Below are 18,292 nucleotides of genomic sequence, written 5' to 3' on the forward strand. Positions count from 1 at the left end.
AACTGTTCTAAATAAATACAACAATTATTGGATAAGTTACTGAAAATTGTTGAAGAAACAACAGATATACCTAGATGAAAAATTGAACTAAAAACATTATTTTACTTACCAAAATCACCTATGAAGTAATGCTCAGTGATATACGAACAATATTTGATCTAAAAATTTGATTCAGTAGTAGTAGCAACATTAGCGATAGCAACAACAACAACAAAGGTACGACAAGTAATAGAAGAAAAAATGCTAAACAAAAAGAAGATGGTGATAATGAAGAAGAAGAAGAAGAAGAAGAAGAAGAAGAAGAAGAAGAAGAAGAAGTAGCAACAACAATGAACAACTAGAGAGAAAAACGCACCAAAAGCGAAGAAAGAGAAAACAGAGCAATAACCCTATTTTTTTCCCCATCATTTTTAGTTATTAGGGTTTTATATTGGGCCAAAGTGTAAAATAAAAGATTTTGAGTGGGATTCTCACACATGGGTAAGATTTTCTTAATTCATCATTTAATATTTGTCACACACACTCAATGATTAAGACTTGAGTCACCTACACCTAACATTATATCATATTAATTACAGGAAAAAATACATAAAGTAGCATACTTAAATATTAAATTACAAAAAATAGCAATACTTTTATCAAATTATATTTTATAGCATATGTATTTGTATTTTTGTAACAACAGTTTGCAAAAATACAAAATACATATCGATCATAAGGGCAGTAAAAATCATATGTATTTGTATTTTTGTAGCAACAGTTTGCAAAAATACAAAATACAACTTGCTATATTATGTAATTATGAAACTGTTGCTATGAAACTCATCATTAAGGGGATAAGTATGCTATTTCTGAATTTTTCCCTTAATTATATCACATTATATTTAATTACTTAATTCATATTTTAAAAAAATTTATCCTAACGTCTATACATGAAATATAAATATAAAATTAAGGGCTACTAAAGTAATTTTTGAAAAAGAGACATTCTAGTTAGAAAAACTAGTAAATTTAAAACTCTAAATTTTATATAATAACAATTTTCTTTCTATATTATTATTACGTATTACCCTTTCTCATCCATATTAATTTCATTTTAAAAGATCTATATTATTATTACTTCCATCTTATTTTCTCTTAATACTAAACATAATTTTTTATTCTTTCAATTAAATAAAAAAATCTACGTCCAATTTTAAAAGTTTATACTTCAAATCTTCATAAAACAAAAACACTAAATTTAAATAGAAAATAAACACAAATTACTTAGGCAGGATATTCTAATTAAATCAGGTGATAATATTATAGGTTGCATCTGTGCAATTTTTTCTTCAATTGCTATAATACTTATATTTAATGTTTTATCTCTTGTTCTTTGACAGTGAAGCTCTAAGAGGATTGTAAAAAATTTTGAAATTTACTTTGTCTTTGAACTCTTCACTATTGCCTTCTTCTTAATCAGCTGAATGCTTGGATTTCAAGGATCAATCACTGTAATTTCTAAGATAGATTATTTTTTTCTCCTTTAATGACTCGAATCTACATTCTTAAGGTTTGAGGTGTTGGGCTGTTACCAGCTGAGCAAAGTAATTAATTAGTGTATTAAAAAAAATGAACCATATTTATCTAAGAGCTCCTCGAATATCTATGAGAGAGAAGCAAAAGTTCACAAGTAAAGGAATTTCGTTGAAAAATATATACTTCGTCTGTTTCTTTTTAATTGCGCCCCTCATTTTTCATGAGTCAGTTTGATTAAGTTTAAAGTCAAATTAGATTAGATTAATTTATTTTTTAAAAATTAAAATTTAGATATTCAAAACTACATAAAAAGTACCTTAAATTACAATTTAAATTACAATTTTTCTTTTTTTAATTTGATTAAGAAATACATCTTAAAATGTTGGTTAAAGTTTGTATCATTTCACTCTAGAAAAGAAAATGGAGTAATTTAAAAAAAATTGATTAAGAAATACATCTTAGAATATTGATCAACGTTTGTACGTTTGACTCTAAAAAGAAAAGAAAACATTAAAAAGGATTGGATGGAGTGTTGTGTATGAAGAGAATATTAGAAAACTTGAAACACAAATTCATCTAAGATCACAAGTAAATCATTAGATGGTGATTTAATAATCTATAAAAATGGTTGAAATGCCTTTTTGGTATTTTTTATCTGAGATGGAGAGAAAAAGAAAAGAAGTATTGTCTTCTGATTTAGGGACCATGCCTATTTAAGGTTTTGAAGTGCCTTTTTAGAAAAGGTGCATTTTCTATAAGTTTCCATCAAACAAAGAAAAGACCAATGAATTTCAAATTATCTAAAATGAGCTTCTTTTTTTTTTGGGTTTCTAATCCGGTGTTCGGTACCCGCGTTGGAGCCCGACTAATCTGGATTCGCGCCGAGTAGGGCCCCATTCGGGGGTTAGCGCTCCCAACAGAATTTTCTCCATGCCCAGGGTCAAACCCTCGACCTCTAGTTAAGGGTGGAGCAACCCCATCCATTGCATCACAACCCATATTGGTATCTAAAATGAACTTCATACTAATAGATATTTATTTTTATACCCAAAAATTTTAATACTTTATTGGATCATAAATTGGACTTCTTTATAAATAACATATCTGTATATAATATATTAGTATGTGGCTCCACAAAATAGAAATTACTAAACAGTGAATACATAAATACAAAGCAATTTTTAAATGATAAAAAATATGTAAAATAATTAATGGTGTGGATGAGCGTCTAACCTGGTACGCTCCTTGGTATTCAACTTGTTTTTAAATTAAAATGACAAATCAAACTTTTGATAAGCAAAAATATGTAAATAGTATTTGTATACTAAGAAAGATCAAATGTACCTTTCATTCATCATAAAGATTGTATAATCTGCACACATTTTTTAATTTCACTAGTTTAGGGTACATGTGTTGCACGTGTATCAAATGTTTGTATATATATATATATATATATATATACTAGTTTAGGTGTACGTGCTTTGCACGTGTATATAGTTAATTAACAATAAATGAATATCAAAAGAACAAATTATTGTGGGTACGTTATATTATTAAGTGTATTAATTTTAAGGCAAAAAATGTGAAGAACATGATAATTTACCATACATTTTCTTATGTCTCTTTTAATTATTATAAATATGTCAAATATATTAAAATATACTTTAATCTTGTAGTAATATAATGTATGAAAGTTTAGAAATAGAGTAATTTAAATAAAGATATTGAAATGAACTAAAAAAAAGTAAAAAAGAATAATTGGATTTGTGTATTTCTTTCGTATGCTAAAAAAAGATATTTGTGTGCTAGAGTATGTATGTATATGGGAAGACATTTTTTTGTGTAATTTCTTTTACACCGACCACTGATTGAGCCAACACGTACTCTTTCTTTTGAGAGTTTTTAAAGTTACATGTCTTATAGAGTTTTAAAATAGTACTACTCCTTTAATTGAGACAGAGTAAGGCCAAACGTGAAGTGACTGGGAAGCAATAGTACACAACCAATTTCTCGTGATAAAATGGAACGATCTAAATAATCTGTCCAAAACTGTTAATAATTTAATTTCAAATCACTAAGAGGTCGTTTGGTAGAGTGTATTGGAAAACTAATGCATGCATTAGTTTAATGTGTATTACTAATACCTTGTTTGGTATACTTTTGGACCCTATGTATAACTAATGTTTGCATTAGTTATGCACTCTATTGTGTATTAAGGTGTGTATTAATAATACCTCAAAAATCCATGGTATTAGCAATTCAATGGATCCAATACATGCATTAACATGATTAAAGGCACTATTGTCCCTAAAAAAAAATTCACATTCTTTCCAACATATATAGGAGGATACTTTTGTAAAAAAAAATAATTTAAAAAAAAATTATTCAATTCATGTTATTTTTAATACACCAAACCAAACACTGCAAAAGAAAAATACAAGTATAACTAATGCAAACATAGCTAACACAAGCATTACTAATACAAGCATTACTAACACACCATATTTTTCATTATTCTTATACACTCTACTAAACGACCCCTAATTGTATATGAAATACTATAAACAAAACTCACAATGAAATTTCTCAAATATAATTGTTCATAAAAAAATACATCATTTATTATTGTAAACTTCAAAATCAATCTAAAATTTTAGAAAACATACCTCTGGACAAATTCACTTCAAGAACCTCTGCAATTTTGATAAAGAACATGAATGATATATTTATGGTGAAAAATACAAGAGAAAGTAATAAGACAAACATTAAGATCTACTATAAAAGAAAAATTCGTAAAGAAAGAAAACCTAGAAATACAAAAGCAACATTAATGATAAAGTTCATGAATGAGATTATGCAATAATATTTTTTATATATATAGGAAACCCTAAACCAAAAAGGAATTTAAAAAGTAAATATTGTCTAAATCAAAAAGGAATTAAAAAAGTAAATATTATAGATTCCAACACCTAAAAGAAAAGCTAAAACATGAAATTTTTTTAAAGAAAAAGACAAATAGACTCCTATTTAGAAAAAATATTTCATAAATCACATAATGAACAGAAATAAAAGTCATTTAATTGGAAGTGGCATTTCTACTTATAAAAATTTGGCGCGGACAAAATATTTTAAGAAAACAACTAAAAACTATAATAATAAAAAAGAGAATCTAAATCTCTATTTTGGATTACCTGGCTTTTAAAAAATTTAATAATAAAAATTTAGTATATTTATTATATTAGAATTCCATAGATATCCTACTGGTTATTTGTTTCCATATATTTCAAAAGTCCTTAATTTCTATCCCATATGTTTTAGGAATGTTTAATTTCTATTCATATATTTTTAAGAGTCCTTAATTTGATTAAATAATATTTGTTTAAAAAAAAGGTGAAAATACAATTTTATCTATTGTAGAGACTTTTAATGAAGGGTAAAAAGTTCAAATCATTAAAATTAAACTTTTTGCCCTTCATTAAAAATTTATGTAAAAGATAAAATTATCTTTTCACTTATTTCCTGCAATTATTATATTATTATATTTATAATATTATCTGCACTCCTAAAATATATAAAAAAAAATGATTAATTAATTTTTCCATATTGTTTGTTGCTCTCAAAATAGTTGTTTTCTCATATTTGCAAGATTCCTTATTTTTTGGCAAATTCAAAGTTATGGTAATACTATAATACAATTAGTACAAAAAGTATATATACAATACAATCTATTTTTGGCAAAAAAAAATTATTTTTGGTGAAATTTAGTAGTATCCTGATATATATATAATGATTGTTGCTCTCAAAACGATTATTTTCTCTTATTTGTAAGATTCCTTATTTTTGGAAAATTCAAAGATATGGTAATACTATAATATAATTAGTACAAACTAGTATAGATACCCGAGAAAATTGAAGAAAAAGGTGTATTTTAAGTCTTGAATGAAGGATTAGTGACATTGACTAACTTAAAGGGTCAAACATCATTAGGAAACTTGACTAAGTTAATTGTGGACTTGATTAATATTTTCAAAACTTTCTAATCTTTTCAAAAATACAAATCAACCAACCCACACCCCTCTTCAATCCAAATCAACCACTCTCTTCTCTCAACTCTCTCCCAACCGACAGTTCTGCAAAATTTCTTCCTTCAACCCCCGGTGACTTCCACCTTCGGCGATAAATTGTTGGTCTTCGAGTTCCCCTCTTTAATTCAAATCATCTTGTCTCTCATCCCTCTCTCGACAGCTTCTCTCAACTCTCTCCCAACCAACTGTTCTACAAATTTCTCATTTCAATCCTCGGCGACTTCAACATCTGACTATAAATAGTTGGGCTTTGAGTTCCTTTTTGACTTCAACCTTCAAATGACGTGATAGCCTTACTCTCCGGCCACAACAGCTTCTAATTCTTCATCATTCCTTTTCTTCTTTCACAAATAAAAATTTATGGTCTTTTTAATTTTGAAGAAAACAAGGAACTTGAGCCAACTTATCTTATAGTATTGGTTAACAATTTCATATTTGTTGCATTAATTTAAAATGCGGTCTGAATAAAACTCTAATTTCTTGTATTTTTTCTCTTTTCTTTTCGAAGTGAATTATTTTTTTTGTTGTTTGTTGTATTTTTTTAAGTTTGATTTTTTATAATTTGTGTTTATAAAAATAAAACAATAATTTGGATAAATTTGTTCTGTTCTTGTTCTTGGTAAAAATGGTAATATTGTTGTTTTTTTGTTGAACAAAATCGTGCTACTATTTTTTATTTTCTCCAAAAGATTATCCATCTAGTGCAACATATTAACCATTTGATGCAATAGATTTGTCATATGATGCAACAGATCAACCATCTGATGCAACAGATTAACAATCTGATACAATAGATTAACCATATGTTGCAACAAATTAAGCATCAAATAAAAAATTTGATGCAACAGATTAACAATCTGATACAACAGATTAACCATATGTTGCAACAAATTAAGCATCAAATAAAAAATCTGATGCAACTAATTAACCATCTAATGCAATGGAAGAACCATCAGATTAATAATTCAATGCAACAGATGAACCTCCTATTGGATAAAATCCTATCAACTCTTCCAACAGGAAATGTCCAAGACTTAATTTTTCTAACTGATCATTCATCTGCCACAATAGACGACCCTATGTTGGAAGAAATCTAAACAATATTGACCATTGATAACTATTCCAACAGATCACGTGTTACAACAGATGAGTGACCTGTTGCACAGACCATTCATCTTTCTCAATAGATGAGTGATATGTTTTGTATTGTAATAATAGATTACTCATTCGTTGCTTCAGATTAGTTAAATATTCTGAAAGATCACTCACATATTGCAATAGATATGTGATCTATTGCACAGAACATTCATCTTTCTCAACAGATGAGTGATATATTTTATATTATCGCAACAGATTACTCAGTCATTGCTACAGGTTATTTAATTGTTCCAACAGATCACTCATATGTTGCAATAGATGATGTCACAATAGATGTGTGATCTGTTGCACAAACCATTTATCTTTCTCAACAGATGAGTGATATATTTTGTATTATTACAACAGATTACTCATCCATTGCTACAGGTTATTTAACTATTCCAACAAATCACTCATATGTCATAATAGATGATATTACAATAGATGTGTGATCTGATGTACAGACCATTTAATTTTCTTAGCAAATGAGTGATTTCTTTTGTATTGTCATAACAGATTACTCATTCATTGCGATAAGTTATTTAACTGTTCCAATGGATCACTTATATGTCGCAACAATTTGTGATCATCTGTCTTAAAAGATGAGTGATATGTTTTGTATTGTTGCAACAAATTACTCATCCACTACAACAGGTTGGTTATATGCTGCAACAGATATACTACCTAGTGCAGCAGATCAGTGATCTGTTGCAACTGTTATTTTACTAGTTTGCTTGTTTGATTTACTGTTATAATTTTTTAATGATGCATTAATCAACTCTAATATATCTTTTTATGTTCCTATTAATTTAAGATAATATGGTTCCCAAAAAAATGGAAACCGAATCAAGTCCAAGTAAAGAAGCGAGGCTATATCCACTACTCTATGAGCTTGCTTTACAAGCATTATCAAAATCAGGAGCAGAATATGATGAACACAGGGGAGGGGGGAATATTTCAAAAGAGATGATGCAAATGCTAATAGCCCTTTCACCAAAGAGTTGGTCAAAGCCTTTAGCATTGATCGTTATCCTGTGAGAATGCAGTGTGATAGTACCATAGATTTAACGGGTGATTTCGTGGTTAAGTCAGTCATGGGAAAATCTTTTGATGCCTTCAAAAAATACTTCGAGAATAAAAATTGGATGCTTATTTCAGGGAAGCTGCTTTGGGACATATCTTGATTTGCCAGAGGACAACAATGCTCATTTCCAAATAAAAATGGTATATGAACTTCTCAAGCGCAGGTTTATGTATGAAAACAAAGATAAGATGGATGAGGTTTGGATAAATCACAATGGCATGCATGTTTGTTTTGGTTAGAAGGAGTTTGCCGTAGTTATCGGACTAAAATATTATCCTCCTTCTCAAATTATACATATTCTAACCCAACAAAGCACCCCGCATACCCAAAAATGGCAAAGGCAAGTCGTGTGATCGTGATGACCTATGTTCATTATTGGTCCAAGCTTCAAAAACAAAAGTTTGATAGAAGCATTGAAAGGTAAAGGGCTTTCAAAGAAGCACAAGCAGTCATTGTGTTTGGTTTGGTTTGTACATAATATTCTTTAGGAGAGAGACGTTAACAACAACATAAGCCTCAGTTTAATAAATCTCTTCGAGGATCTTGAGGTGTTTAACAGCTATCCTTGGGGTTATGAAAGCTTCAAAATGACTGTCAAATATTTGTTGACTCCGTTAGCGCCAAAGACTGTCAACTTATATGGCTTCCCATGGGCTTTCATGGTAAATGTTTCTTTCTTTTATTATGATATCATTCATGTTTTTACTCAATAATGATTTTGATTTATTGGTGTTATTTTATAGGATTGGGCGTTTGAAGTCATTCCTTATTTGAGACAACAAGTGAACTACCAAACAGGAGTTTCCTGTCCAAGAATCTTGAGATGGTTATCGGCAAAAACTAATAAAAATACAAAATTTCTTGATCTCTTCAACCCCCGAAAGATGTAGTAAGTATAATTATAATTAATTTTTTCTTTTAATTAATGATTTTTTTGAATGGTCTAATCATCATTCTAATATATGTAATGATTTATGTTATATTGTGCATCCGTTACTAGTTCCAATCAATCGAGAGTTGAAGATGTCATTTTTTCTTACTTTACAGTCTGTACAAACTTTATCGAACCCTAAGGTCATCGACAGAATAAAAATAGAATTGTTTGGAGCAATATCCATTACAAGAAAAATAATTTTGGAGGACGGGCTTGTTGTTGTTGATGGTCTTCGTGGGATAGAGTTGTTGGTAGTGGTAGTGGTGCTGTTGTTAGTGCTAATGATGCTTCTCTTACAGTATTTAAAGCAAACCATTATGAGTATGATCATACTGGTTATACAGATTTTGCCTCTCCTAGCAAATATTCTGCATGCAAATATCAAGACTGCAGGACAAAACATGATGTAGTGATAAATGCTATTAATGCATTAACTACTTCTGTAAAGGAATTGACATCTAATAGGGTCTCATTCCATCAAAGAGGATTTTATTTTCATCCGCTCCATTAGAGATTAGGGCTAAGATGAGAAGAAAAGTATTTTTTAAGGCATTATCAAGCATCCAGAAAAGCAAAATTGCAACTCCTCTGTCTATGTGTTGAACTGAGCAATTTATAATGTTCAAATGAGAGAAGCATGAGCTGAAGAAGGTGAATATATATGTCTTCCAAAATAGATACATATTTATTTCAACAGATAACACATCTGCTAAAAATTATCAAACAGATATATACATCTGTTGCAATAGTTGACTAACTTATTGCACCAGATAAAGTATCTGTTGCAACATATGTCATCTATTTTAGCAAATCAAATAGCTTTTCGTACCACTTTTATTTGTACCAACAGACGACCTATCTGCTACAACAGATGATTCATATGTTGCAACGGATGGTTCATCCATTAGAAATTATCATACAGGTCTTCCTCAGAAAGAAATTTATCCCAATAGGTGATTCATTGTTGCAATAGAAATATAATCTACTTGGGATAATTTGAAACAGGAGGAAGACCTATTTGATTTGCTAGAACAGATGAGTTATCCTTTTTCATTTTGTTGTATCTCTGTGATTAGCGCATTGACTAATTCTGGCTTTCTAGGTGGACTTAGAAGCTACTACTGAATAGCATTGACAATATGCTACTCTTTTTATGAAAATACAAAGAACAGAAAGCGCAGAAACCATACGTAAGTAACAATAAAGATCCACGACGAGTAAAGCCAAATTCTATAGCACCGAATGAAGAACAACTTATCCATATTGAGTAGATCTTTATAACTTGAGCCTGTCAAAGTAATCCTTGGCATCATACTTAAATTGTTGATGTATTTATTGAGATCTGTACCCATAATAACTTTTTTACATTTTATTTATTTGTTGACTTATTTCAGCTAATTTCTGAAGGCTTCGATTTATTTATTTTGTCTATGAATTTTATTTTTTCCTTAGATTTGAACTTATTAATTGAAAAGAAATACCAGATTCAAATATTGTAACAGATAATGTATCTGTTGCAATAGACGACTCAGTTATTGGACAAAATCGAACAGATTTAGACATATGTTGCAACAGGTAGGTAATCTGTTGGAATTTATCAAACAGGTCTTTCCACTGTTGCAACAGATAGACTTAGAAACATTGAGATAATGCAACAGAGGACCAACCTATTGTAACAGATAGGCATTAGGTAGACAATATTCATTTTAAATAAGTAAAATAAAATAGGCATCAAATGTGTCAGTTTGGCACTTTTTGCCAACTTGCTATCATTTGGCCCCCAACGAACATTTTTTCTCCCCCATTGTCTTATATATTCATCTTCCTCCTAAAATTTAACCTTAAATTCTCAAATCTTCTTCTTCATCGTCATCTTCTTTTATCTATCCAAATTCTTCAAATTATTTGCATTTGGTCTTTCTTTTCTTTATCTTTTTTTTATTTTTTCGAACTGAGCTTAACAATGTCGAGCGCATCTTCCACTATTTTTTGTGATAAAGATTTTTGATATTGAAAGTGCAGTCATGAAGCTCTGTTAAATACTTCTTGGACTCAACAAAATCCAGGTCATATGTTTTTTACTTGTAAGATTTCAAAGGTAATATTTTTTATTTAATTAGTTGATTAACTATTGACTTGTAATTATTTTTTAATTGTGTTCTTGTTTTTATAGAAATTGGGTGGATGCAATTACTTTGATTGGTATGAAGAATGACACCCTTCATAAATAAATCATGTAATCTGGGATTTGTTGAACAAAGTCAAGGCTTCTGAAGAGAAACAAAATTGAGTAAGAAGATACTACATTGTTGCCGTTATTGCTACTGGTTTGGTGTTGTTGGGCACATAGATATTCAAGCCTAATTGCTGTAATTTTTATGGTGGTGTGTGTATTTGATTCTGGTTTGGTGTTGCCGAGTGCATGGATATTCAATCGTAATTATTGAAAAATATCAAAAAGATTTAGGCATATGTTTTAAAATTTAGGTCATTTGTTGGAAATTATCAAACAGGTCTTCCCACTGTTGCAGCAGATTAGACTTAGATTACATAGAAATAACATCGACATAATGCAATAGATGACCAACCTGTTGCAACAGATAAACTATCTGCCAGAATAGATTCAATATATTTTACAACAGATTGACAATCTATTGCATTATAAAAAACTCTACTTTTATCAGAAAAAAATTATTGTCACTACATGTACATGTAATAAAGTGAAGGGTGACTTAAAATTAAAAATTACTATTTCATAGGCTCTTCTATATACACAAGCTCCAAGAGTCCAGTTAGTACCCCATAAGCCCAGACCTCTTGCAGGTTTACCACAGCGTTGTCGCAAAAAAAATTCGTTGGCTCGGTCATTTCTATGTCGGTCAGCAAACATTTGATGTGTGTAAGAGCGTGCGAGCTGCTCTCGTAATCGATATCATTTTTTGAAAGGATCATTCCCTTGTTTTGACCTTCAAAATCCCATGATTTCTTCATCAACACTTCCTTTGGCAAATGATTCATCAGTTTACTCTCCCCCAATAAGATGGGCAGCAGCTCTATCAGTGGCTCCACGAGGAGAAAAAGATCAAAATCATCGATGAGAGGTTTGTTGCAATCATAAACATTGATTTTTCCCTCCTCGAATAGTATCTCAACAGCTCGATAACGCATGTCATTAACGCTAATGACTACAAAAATCCTTTTTGCCTCGGTCCAGCTCTTGCCGTGTGGATTTGGCTTCTCCCCTCTAACATATTTTATTATTTCTTCTTCATCCAAGTCCAACACAGAAACTATAAAATTAAGTCCCACGCTACAAGCTAATGCCTCCCCATTGAGTTGATCGTACCTATTCTTGAGCCTTCTTGTAGAAGTTGAGGTCCATTATCCTTTTGGCAGCGTCATAAGCTTTCCGGTACATTAATTGCCATTTCCTCATGATGTAGAGAATTTTGTCAACATACTGTGATATAAGAAGTCAAATTTTAAATAGGTTAGTAATTGTAAAGATACAATGAATGGTCCATCTGTTGCATAGGTTTCTCTAAATCATTAATCCAACGCAACTTATGCAACAGATGGATAATAAGTTGAAACAGAACCACTACCAGTTACACCAATATACCCAGCTGTTGCAACAGATCTCATATCTATTGCGTAGCTTCTTCTTCATGGGGTAGATTACAAGGCTAGGTTATGAAAAGTAAAATTGTCTTGTCCTCGTATGAAATACGCATATCAGTCATAGTCTGAAAGTCTTGGGGGGCAAAGGGAGGCCTGGGGTAATCTGGTGCGCCTGGCTTGATATTCTTGGTCTTTCGCAGATCCCTCTTCTCTTCAGTGTCAAGTTCTACGTAGATGTCCACCTTCTTGACTGGCCCCTGAACTTCAACAACTTTTGGAGATGGGGGAATTGCAATTTTTATTTATTTTCGATCGGAGAGTACATTTCTAATTGATTTTTTCTTTCTCCTAACCAACACTGTAGGAGTCTGTGGCTCCCTCACCTTCTTGGATGGTATGACACACCTCTTGGATTTTAATTTCTCGATAGCTTTAGAGATAGCCTCTACTTTTTCAAAGAGTTTATCCTGGCTGTCCTTGCACTCTTCACATTCACAATGAGAACACGAGGGTGAAGAGGGGTGAGAGGGACCGATGTAAGGGTGAGAAGGACCTGTGTAAGGTTGAGGAGGACCTGTGAAAGGGATATTTTTAAACATATTTATTTTTTCTTGAGCATTAATATGCTCATCATTATGAGTAGTAGCAGCATCAGCATGCCTACCACCAACACCAACAACTCCATCAGAAGAAGAACTCGGATCTACCTTAGTAGGTTGGTTATGAAGATCCTCAACATTAGGCTGACCTTGCCTAACTACTCTTCGTATGGATGTTGCTCCAGCCAATTCCTTCTTTATTAACTCAACTGTTGGGTCTGCTATAGTATCAACAGGACTTATAGTAATATAAGAAGTCATCACCAACTCCTCCTCGGTAGGCATAATCCATAGATATACAACCTATAAAAAAAGAAATATACATTTAAATCATATAATATAATAATTTTCACAATTGGATTACTTTTTAAGTCAACTTCTGCAGCAGATTAACAATATGTTGCATCAAATTACCCATCTATTGCATAGTTTGTATTATATAGTTAAAATCTATTTGAGTCAGGTTCAGAGAACCAAAGCAACACATGGATAATCTGATGCAAAATATCAATCATCTGTCGCAACAAATTACCAATCTGTTGCACCAGTTGCAAAAGATGGGTAAGCTGTTGGGTTACATATTATACAACAGATGATCTGTATGTCACAACAGATTAACAATATGTTTTATCATATTACACATCTGTTGCATAATTTGCAATAAATGGTTAATCTATTAGAAGTCGGGTTCAGAGAACCAAAGCAACAGATGGGTAATCTGATGCAAGATATATCGCAACAGATTATCTATCTATTGCATCGGTTGGCACAGAACGGGTAATCTGTCATAACAAATGTCCTATCTGGTGCATCAGATATAACGTCTATTGCACCAGGTATAACATCTGTTCAATATCTTTTATTGAGCAAAATTATTTTACTTAAAGAAGATGTACTGCATCATCCGGATGGTTAAAAAGATCCTCCTCCTTAATTTTGGTGTTGCTCTTTACAACCAACTACCTAAAAATCCTTGGATGAGAAACCTCATCCGGGTAATCCATTACCTGCTTTCGGAGGGGAGAAATAGCTTCAAATGCCCAAGCCTAAAAAATGTAAACAGGAAGCAAGCAAAAAAAAAGTCATAATAATTATATTCAATATAAATTAATGGATGAGTAAAAATAGTGATTAATTTTATCATGAAATCCCAAGAAAAGCTATAATGTGGTCTTCCCTGGGGATAGCTTTGTCAATAATTATAGGATAGTTAAATAGAAGTTGTCATATCCCCAGGGATAATTATTGAATTTATTAAAATCCTCAGCACGCACCAACAAATCATCTTCTATGACCTTGTTGGCGTCTCTTGCCAATATAACCAAATGGGCAAACCAAACCAAGTACAATTGCTCCCTGGAGTGCTCTGGTATGGTTTTATCCTTGAGATCTGTCAACAAATCCAATGCTTTGTAGCCACGTAGAGCAATGTTAAACAACTCATCTATTTTTTCCCTGCATTTTCTTGCTTTGGATCTTTTGTGGGGTGGTGGTTCTTCTGGACGATGGCATCTCAAGCCCATCACTATGGCAAACTCTTGCAAGCCAAAACAAATCGGCATGCGACAGTAGTTAATCCAGATTTCATCCATATTCCTTTTGTCCCCTCCTCTGGATTTTTATTATCCCCCACGTACTTAATCCTATGCTTGAGAAGACCATATACTATCGTCATAGGGAAACGAAAATGGGCAGGGGGATCCTCGGGCAGCTTAAGAATGCATCCAAAGCAGCTCTTCTTAAAAAGTCTGATTATGTTTTTGTTCTTCATAATTTTCCTAAATTTATTAAAATATTTCCCCATCTGGCATTTAAGTACAATTTCACCAGTTAGTTCTGCTTCTGGGTCATTTATCGGCATCGTAACTTGAAACCTATCAATACTAAAAGTTTTAACAGGATCATACTGGGATATCGATATTAATTCACGTCCCATTGGTGATCCATTATCATCATGTTGGTGATCATCCTCTTTCTCTTTCTCACTTTCATTTTCTTTATCACTATCTACAAACCCTTGTCCACATCTCTCAACATTGTGTTCATATCTCTCCTCATCTTCACTTTGTTTAGGAAGCTCTTTTGAATCCCTCTGTACTATAGCTTTTTTTTTTGGGTGGTCAGACGTTGATCCACTTTCACTTTCTTTTCTTTTAGGAGACATGTTTTACCGATAAATAATAGAAAAACAAAAATTACATTACAATTAATGTATGCATAAATTTTAAAAAATACATTACAAAGAACACCAATACCGACACACCAACAGCCACCATCACAAACATCACCAACCAATGCCATAAATAGCACGAATACCGACACCACCAACAGCCACCATAAATACCACCAATCAATGCCACCACCAGTGCTACCACGACAACCACAAACACCATCACCACCAACACCACAAACACCATCTAACAATACCACGACAGTTAATGGAATACTACGACAGAAACTATGGTTTTCTCAAGTTCTTCCGACGATTTTACCATCAAAACTCAAAATTATAAACCCATTCTCGAAGATAATACAACTAAAAATTTTATTTTTCATCATTAACTTAAAAGCCCTTATTTTTTAGACAAAAATAACAAATATAAAACTCTTCTCATACTCTGTTACCTATGAAGACAAAGAAAATGACTGATATAAGTAAGAATAAAGTTGAAAATAACACCCATATGGTCGAAAATAAAAAGAAAAATAATCTGTTGTGTAAGGTTGAGTAATTTTTTGAGTAGTTGTTGTTTGTACTGTATTATTGAGTAAGACTGAGAGAGAAAAGAGCGAGAACTTGAGATAAAATGATGAAACATTTTGTATGGGTTGATTTGTATTTTGGTAAAGAATGACAAGTTTTGAAAATGTTAATTTGGTCTGAATTGATCTTAATTATTTTTAAAATTATAAAGATATGCATACTTTTTAACCCTCTCATTATGCAATTGCCAAAAAGGTACTATTAGTCTAACATATGAACTCAATTGAAATTGTATAAAAATAAATGTTCAATATGTTGCATTAGATTAGCATCTGTTGTAAATTATCAATCAGCTTAGATAATTTGTTGCAACATATTACAAATCTATTGTAAATTATCAAATAGATTAAGTCATCTGTTGCAACAGATTACCCATCTATTGTAAATTATCAAATTGATTGTCATATGTCGCAATAGATTACCCATAGGTTGTAAATTATCAAATAGGCGTTGCCATCTATTGTAGTTGACCCTATGAGAACTCACCCTTAGTCCTAGATTAATCAATGAAGGTATTAGTTAAACATATGAGGTAGTAAGAATTGGTTCTGCTCAGAGTGATCGATCGACGACTCTGGTCGAGAGGGACGTAATACCTTATCATCAAGCAATTGCCAAATGACTTAAATTGAAGTTGTAGTTAACCCTATGAGAACTCACCCCTAGTCCTATATTATTCAATTAAGGTATTAGTACCCTAGTACTAGATTAATTAATTAAGGTATTAGTTGAACATTTGAGGTAGTAAGAATTGGTTCAACTCAGAGTGATCAATCGATGACTCTGGTCGGGAGGAACGCAATACCTTCTCATCAAGCAATTGTCAAATGACTTTTAAATTGAAGTTGTAGTTGACCATATGAGAACTCACCACTATTTCTAGATTATTTAATTAAGGCATTAGTACCCTAGTCCTAGATTAATCAATTAAGGTATTAGTTGGATATATAAGGTAGTAAGAATCGGTTAGGCTCAGAGTGATCGATCAATGACTCTGGTTAGGAGAAACGCAATACCTTCTTATCAAGTAATTACCAAAAGACTTAATTGAAGTTTTAGTTGACCCTATGAGAACTCGCCCCTAGTCCTAGATTATTCAATTAAGGTATTAGTCTAACCTATGGACTCAATTAAAATTATATATAAACAATTGTTCAACCTGTTGCAATACATGTCTTCACTGTTGTATTAAATCAAACAGATTAGGTAATCTGTTGCAATATATTATGAATCTTTTGTAAATTATCAAACAGATTAAGTCATCTATTGCGACAGATTACCCATCTATTGTAAATTATAAAATTGATTGTCATATGTCGCAACAGATTACCCATATGTTGTAAATTATTAAATAGGCGCTGCCATCTGTTGTAGTTGACCCTATGAGAACTCACCCCTAGTCCAAGATTAATCAATGAAGGTATTAGTTAAACATATGAGGTAGTAAGAATCATTTCAGCTCAGAATGATCGATCGACGACTCTAGTCGGGAGAAATGCAATACCTTCTCATCATGCAATTGCCAAAAGACTCAATTAAAGTTGTAGTTGACTCTATGAGAACTCACCCCTAGTCCTAGATTATTTAATTAAGGTATTAGTTTAATATATGAACTCAATTGAAATTATATATAAATAAATGTTCAACCTGTTGCAACAGATGACTTTTCTGTTAGATTAAATCACATAGATTAGGTAATATGTTGCAATATATTATGCATATGTTGTAAACTATCAAACAATTATGTCATTTGTTGCGACAGATGATCGAGCTTTGGAAATTTCCAAACATAAATTTTCATTTGTTGCACTTAAATATTTAAAGATTTTTTTTAAAGCAATTTAGGTATTTCCTGTCCGAGATTTAAAAGTTGAAATACTAAGGCGGTAAAAAATACTACACCGTACTACTTGGATAACTCAAAAATCTCCTGAGTAGTCTTATCTGGTATTTTCAATGTCACCATCTCCTCCTGCCCCTCAAAATTTATTAATGAATATTTAAAACTCATATCTAGATACTCTCTCCTTCAGCCATAAAGTAAGACTCGACTCATCTATCACTCTTTTTTATTCTCAATTCTCTTTGTTTTCTTTTTTTCTCTCTTTTCTGTCTTTTTTGGATGAGGATCCTTTCAGATCTCAACCAACTAATATCTTTTCTTGACTGAACTGAATGTTCTGATCCCTTGTATTTTTTTACATTGTAGGTACGGTTCACTATTGCTCTTTCCATGTCGTCTTCTTCTTTGTATGTCATTTAAATTAGATATTACATCTATTGCTATTAATGATTTACCCATTGCCAGTTTTCTATTTATTAAGAAAATTGAAGGAAAGGTGACTTTTATGTCTTGAATGAATGAACTGTTGTTTTTATTAAAATATGCAAAAAAAAGTCATTTATTAGGAGAACTTAAAAAGCCTTATTGTCAGTATAGTTTTTTTAATATCTTTAGTTTGGTACTTTGGTGGTGCTGTTGTTGCGGGTGATGGTCGTGTTGAAACATGTGACGTTTGTGTTGTGGATGGTGTTAGAACATATGGTGTT

This window comes from Capsicum annuum, chromosome 11 (genome assembly GCF_002878395.1).
Source record: "Capsicum annuum cultivar UCD-10X-F1 chromosome 11, UCD10Xv1.1, whole genome shotgun sequence".
Lineage (NCBI taxonomy): Eukaryota > Viridiplantae > Streptophyta > Magnoliopsida > Solanales > Solanaceae > Capsicum > Capsicum annuum.